The sequence below is a fragment of the Mus caroli genome, chromosome 8 (assembly GCF_900094665.2).
Source record: "Mus caroli chromosome 8, CAROLI_EIJ_v1.1, whole genome shotgun sequence".
Taxonomy (NCBI): Eukaryota; Metazoa; Chordata; class Mammalia; order Rodentia; family Muridae; genus Mus; species Mus caroli.
The window spans coordinates 75,579,561-75,585,242 of NC_034577.1; positions in this window are offsets into that span (position 1 = coordinate 75,579,561).

A 5,682-nucleotide genomic window follows, 5' to 3' on the forward strand; every position below is an offset into this window, starting at 1 on the left:
GGATTAAAGGCGTGCGCCACCAAGCCCGGCGTTTATTTGTTTTATATTGTTGTTTTTAGGCTTTTTAGGGTAAGATGAGTTGAGTTAACGCAGCAGCTATTAACTTTCCTAATGCTGTGGCCCTTTAATACAGTTCATGTTGTGGTGACCCCCCCAACACCATAAATTATTTTTGTTGCTACTTAATAACTCTAATTTTGCTACTGTTATGATATTTTTGGAGATAGAGGTCTGCCAAGGGGGCAGTCACAACACACAGATTGGGAACCACTGGCTTAGAGGGTAAAGGTGATCACCATTAACCGAGAGGATCTGGGTTCAATTCCCGCAACCCACATGGTCGGAGAGAACTGACTCTCACAGGTGTCATCTGATCTACACGTGTGCTGTGGCACACACATGCCTTATCACCGTAATAAATATAACGATTTAAAAGCATTTTTAGGGGGGAGGGTATAGGGAACTTTCCAGATAGCATTTGAAATGTAAATAAAGAAAATATCTAATAAAATTTTAAAATAAATAAATAAATAAATAAAAGCATTTTTAGAAAGCCAGGTGTGATGGTGCTCGGCTGGCATCCTGACACTCTGCAAGCATCCTGAGTTCAGCAGCAGCCAGGATAAGATGTTGGGATATTTTGACACAAAACAAAACAAAAGAAAAAGAGTGGGTGGGAGAGAGAGAGAGCTCAGAGTTAAGGCACCGACTGCTCTTCCAGAGGACCCCGGTTGAATTCCCAACACCACAATTGCCTATAACTCCAGCTCCAGGGGATGTCACATCCTCTTCTGGTCTCCAAGGTAACCAGGCATACACACGATGCACAGACATATATGCAGACAAAACACCCATACACATAAAATAAAAATAAATTCTTGGCATGTGCACACATATATACACACCCAGACAGAAAGCAAGAACAATTAAAGAAATCGGAGTCGCTGTCTTGGCTGGGGTGTGTTCTGTGATAGAGTGCTGTCTTTGTTTGCTAGGCCCCGGGTTCCATCCTCCATAACAGAAGAAGGAAGAAGGGGAGGAGGGGCAAGGAGAGGAGGGGAAAAGAGGAGGGAAGGGGATGAAAAGAATGAAATCCCCTACACACCTTTAATCCCAGCACTTAGGAGGCAGAGGCGGGTGGATCTCTGTGAGTTTGAGGCCAGGCTGTTTATAGGACAGCCAAGGCTACAAAGAGGGGGGGGGGGACAAAATCCCCACAGCCTAGCCACAATGGCAGTGACAACTACTTTCCATTTCTCTGATGGGAAAACTGATGCTTAGAGAAACCTGCTTGCCAAGGTCACCCATCAGGAAGAAGTAGCCTGGAAGGGCTGCAAGCCCCCAGTTTGCAGAGCTAGGGTAGTCAGACAGGGCCTCCATGTGGAACATGCTGGGGCAGAGACAGACCCATGGGAAGGGGTAGCCAGGGTGAGGGAAGGCTGGTGGGGGGCGTTAGCGTCTCCCTTCTGCGTGGGCCTTAGGGGCTGGCTACCGGGGGAACTTGTCAGAGTCTCATCAAGCTCCTGGGGAAGAGTCATCAAGTGTCTCACCCATGAAAAACACAGCTTTTAGACAATAATAAGGACAGCTTTTAGAGTTTATTTCATTTATTGACACAGGGTCTCAGTGGACCAGGCTGGCCTTGAACTCACTGTGTTGTTGGGAATGACCCTGAATTTCTGACGTTCTCTTCACATCTGCAGTGCTGTGCTCACAAGCCTGTGCCACCACAGTTTATCCAGTGCTATGGATCCATCCCGGGGGGATTCATCTGCCCATTCTGCCACCTTAACACTCTGCCACCTAAGCTCAACTTTATTCTTTGAGATAAGGTCTTACTGGCTTGGAATTTGTTATATAGTCTAGGCTATCCCTGAGTTCCTGATGTTCCTGTCCTAGCTTCCCAAGGGCTGAGGTGACAGGTGTATTCCAAAATGCCTGGATGCTTACTTTCTTTATTCTGTCAGGGTGGATATTGATATTGACAGAATCCCCTCTCACAAGTGAGGCAGCTGGGGAACAGAAAGGCTGAGTGTTGACCTGACTGGGGTCACAGTAGACAGGCTCTGAATCTGGGTTCAGAAAACAGGACAGATGAGGGAAGTGAGGTCCAGAGAGGCTGGGAAGCTGCCCATGGTCACACAGCAATCCTAGTGTGAAATGGGGGGTGTGTGTCAGAATAGATCCAGGAAAGTTGAGGGTGTCCCCCGAAGTCTCAAGACTTATTTCAAACATGCCCCCGTCTTAGGAAAGGTGGTGGCAGTGGTGTTCCAGCATTGGCAGCCCCCGACCCCTGCTGGAGCTGAGGCTCTGGCTTCAGTAAGTCCTAGCCTTGTCTACTCAGCATGTGCCATGAGCTCACTGTCTAGGCATCTGGAGCTCCTGACCCTAAACCCAAGTGCTCTCAACCCACAGGCGAAGTAGGGCTGCCCTACAGGCTCAGATGAGAGAGAGGACACAGATGCAGTCTGGGGAACATATCTACCCTGAGGGTTTCCCTGTTCTGCCAGCGACAGCCAGCTGACACAGTCCTGCCAGCAGCAGCAGCAGCTGACGCAGGCTTGCTTGTGGTGGCGCCACAGCTCCGCAGTCCTGCTGGCCAGTTCAGCTTTGTGAAACCTTTTGGAAATATAAGCTCATAGGTAGTGTTGCCAGGAGAAGTTGCATTCCAGACCGGGAAAAAGTTGTGTCTGAAATCTCATTTGATGGTTCCCTAGCCCTAGAGAAGGGGCCTCTAATGGCTAAGGACAGTTCATGACCACACTAAAAAAGCCCTGGGTACTCTAGGTTCCTGCTTTGTCCCACTAGGGTGGAATTCTGGGTCTCCATTTTAAAAAGATGGGGCCATGGTGGCTCAGAGAGGTTAAATGACTAGCTGATGTTGTCACACACGCAGCCAAGAGGTGGCTGGACCTGCCTGTCATCACAGCATGAGCTAAGGTAGGGGCATGCCAAGTTTGAAGCCAGCCTGAGCTACTACACACAAGTATCTAGAACACAAGAACAACACACCTTCATGCAGAATTTGAGGTTCAGGAAGTACTGGTGTTGTGTAGAAGGAAAATGAGGAGAAAGGTAGCCAGGAGTCCTAAGGGACAGCTGTGCCATCATTCCAGATCCCAGCCCATGAGGCCTTTTGAAGAGGCTCACCAAGCTGGCACCAGAGTCACAGGGCAGTTATTCCTACGGTTTCTTGGCTTGCCTCCAGGCTAATTGGGGGCAAGCCTGGCTGGGTTCCCAGGGCTTCTCAGTGGCCCATAGCCAGGTTCCATGGGTCTCCTGCTTTTCCCTATTCCATAAAGATGGGTGAAAAGAGGGTACTCCAGGGGCTAGGGAGATGGCTCAGGGGTCAAGAGCACTGGCTGCTCTTTCAAAGGTCAAAGGTTCGATTCTCAGCACTCACACGGTGGCCTACCAATATCTAACTTAGTTCCAGGGGATTAAGACCCTTCTTCTGGCACTAGGGACACATGTGATGGACAGACACATGCAGGTAAAACATTCTCACATTCAGGAAAGTGCACACTCAGGAAAACTCCTGTGCTTGTGGGTGCTATGTGGCAAGGGCAGCGGCTCAGAGGGGCAAGGTGTGGAAATGTGGAAGGCGAGTGACTCCTGATGAGCTGTGGCTCCCTAGCACTGGGCTTTCCTGCTAGAGCTCACAGCATAGGCTGGTCAGAGGCAGCAGCAGCGCAAGATAGGTGGTGGGTGGCATGTGGAGGGGCAGAGCAGCTCCCTAGACACTGGACTTTCTCCGCAGGAGACGCTCTCCCTTCTTTTTCTCCCTTGCACACATGCCAGCTCACGGGCCACCCTGTGTGTCAGGTCTAGGAGAGAAGGACCTGAACAAAGCACATACTTGGCCTCAGCAACAAACCACACAAGAGTGCAGGGGAGACGGCAGGGCTGAGGGCTCCCTCCTGGCACAGCTTGCTTAGGGAGCCCTAGGGTTCATCCGCAGAACCTGACCAAACACAAGGGCTGGTGTGGGTCCAGCACTTTAATGGTTTACATTTCAGCACCGAGAAGGCAGAGAGAGGTGCATCTCTGTGAGTTAGAGACCAGCCAGGTCTACAGAGTGAGTTCCCAGCCAGCCAGGGGCACCCAGTGAGGTCCTGCCCCACCTCAAGTAAAATAAAAAAGCCCCCCAAACCCCACACTTGCTGGTGGCCGGCAAGCTCTCTCCCACTGGAGCCCGGCTCTTGGCTTTTGGACAGTCTTAACTCTGCAGCCCAGGCAGTCCTGGCAAGCCTTCCACTGCAGGTCAATCTCATGCCTCAGCCTTCTAAGTCAGAGTTTACAGGTGCTCATTACAATTGATGGCTACATTTCGGGGTGGGGGAGTTAAAAACATGTATGTACAACGGGCCAGCATTATCTCATTTGGAGATGGGCTTGAATCACCATCCCACAGTGCTTGGGTCTCTTTGTTGAACTTACTGAAGTCTTGCTTAGTCATGGGCATACTGCAGGCACCTAGACTTCTAAGGTAAGGTGGTCTGCAGTCTTCAGGGGGACTCCAGAGGAGCTGTGGACATCAGACATAGGAGCAAGCGTACCATAAGAGGATTTCTCACCACTGTCAGCATAGTCTAGTAGAATGTTCACTTCTGTTTAGTTCCAGAACTTTCAGTCAGGCCAGAAGGAAACCCAGTTCACTGTCCATCATGGTGCTCTCCGGAGGCAGCTACTTACCTGTCCTGACCTTCGATAGGACCGTACCTGCTTATCGTTCTGCACCTGGTTTGTTACAAGGGCAATCTCACAGCATCTTTGCTTCTGCCTCCTGAGTGCTGGGAAAAAAGGAGCGCACCGCTAAGCCATTTTTCATTGGGTGTGGGGGGTGGGGTGGGGTGGGGGCTCAATTAGCTCAGGCCTGCCTTGAACCACGTGGTGGAGGCTAATCTTAAACTTCTTCAGTTTCCTACCTCCGCCCTCAGTGCCACATTTACAGGTGTGTAAGCATTACGTCCAACTAACATTGTTTCCAGGGCTCATTTATGTAGCCTGGATTGGTGCTTGCTCTCTCTCTCTCTCTCCCACTCCCTCTCTCCCCTCTTTCTTTGTTTTGGGACAGGGTCTTTCCACGTAACCCTGGCTAGTTTTGAATTCATAGAAAACTGCCTGGTTCTGTCTCCCGAGTGCTAGGATTAAAGACATATACTACCACACCTTGCACACTTCAAGTATTTTCAGTGAGTGTTTTCACACATGGAAGTACACCATTTGCATGTAGTGCTCGTGGAGTAGAGTGCTTTTGGAAGGCCAGACCAGGCAGTGGTGACACACGCCTTTAATCCCAGAACTTGTATGGCAGAAGCAGGTGGGTTTCTGAGTTCAAGGCCAACCTGGTCTACAGTTCAAGTTCCAGGACAGCGAGGACTACATAGAGATCCCGTCTCAAAAAAACCAACCAAATAAGACATTGGATCCCCTGTGAGCTGCTGTGGGTGCTGATACCTGTTCCTCTACTACAGCATGTAACCATGGAGCCAGCCATCTTGCCAACCCTTCATCTCACCTTTATTTACACTGGTGATGTGAATGAGTGCTAGCATGCCCGTGCCACAGTGTAAGAGCAGAGGTCATAGGACCAACTTGCTTTTGGTTCTCTACCATGTGGGCTTGGAGGACTGAACTCAGGTTGTTAAACCTACTGGCAAATTCTTTTTTTTTTTTTTT